This window comes from Halyomorpha halys, unplaced genomic scaffold (genome assembly GCF_000696795.3).
Source record: "Halyomorpha halys isolate HHAL.00 unplaced genomic scaffold, Hhal_1.1 Scaffold241.1, whole genome shotgun sequence".
In the NCBI taxonomy this organism is placed as follows: domain Eukaryota; kingdom Metazoa; phylum Arthropoda; class Insecta; order Hemiptera; family Pentatomidae; genus Halyomorpha; species Halyomorpha halys.
In genome coordinates this window covers 193658-194294 of record NW_027105010.1, presented here as the reverse complement: position 1 = coordinate 194294, position 637 = coordinate 193658, and the positions used below count along the sequence as shown (strand labels likewise).

General features: G+C 42.9%; 1 protein-coding gene across 7 annotated transcripts in view; it reads left to right on the top strand.

Annotated features, from left to right (window-relative positions):
- LOC106680078 (uncharacterized) overlaps positions 1 to 637 on the top strand; it is a 280185-nt gene that overhangs the window by 250985 nt on the left and 28563 nt on the right. The window lies entirely within an intron of this gene.

Sequence of the window (637 nt, the reverse complement as noted above, 5' to 3'; positions counted from 1 at the left end):
TATCTTATTCCAACCTTATTCCTAAACAACAATCCAATACATCCGTTAAAAACCTTAGCGTCACTATTGACCAAACTCTCTCCTGGAAAAACCACGTCTCCGATATTTCCTGTTTTACCTTTTCCACCCCGAAGCGTTTAAATTATCTTCGTCACCTACTTCCTTTTAAAACCCGGAGGCTCCTGGTTACTTCCTTAATATTCCCCCACTTTGACTATTGCTGTGTGGTGGTTTACGGGGGTGTCTCTGGAGGTCTTGAAGCAAAATTAAAACGGTTAAATAATTGCTTTGTACGATTCATCTTTGGGTTCCCCAGGGACGCCTCTGTCACCCGATTTTATGAAGATTTGAAGTGGCTTAACCCCTTCTTCCGTCGTAAATATTTCCTTGCTTCCTTTCTCTTTCAAGTTATCGAATCCCGCCGTCCATCATACATCTCAGATATCCTTCAATTTAAGTCCTCAGTGCATACCCGCAATACCCGCTCACGGCCCTCAGACTTATTTGTAACTGTCCATCGAATCGCAGCCTTTGGTCGATCTTTCCTCTTCCCTATGGAATTCTATTCCCTCCTTTATTCGTAGTTCTAACACCCTTCCAATCTTCAAATCCCGTATCTTCGACTATCTTCTGTCCA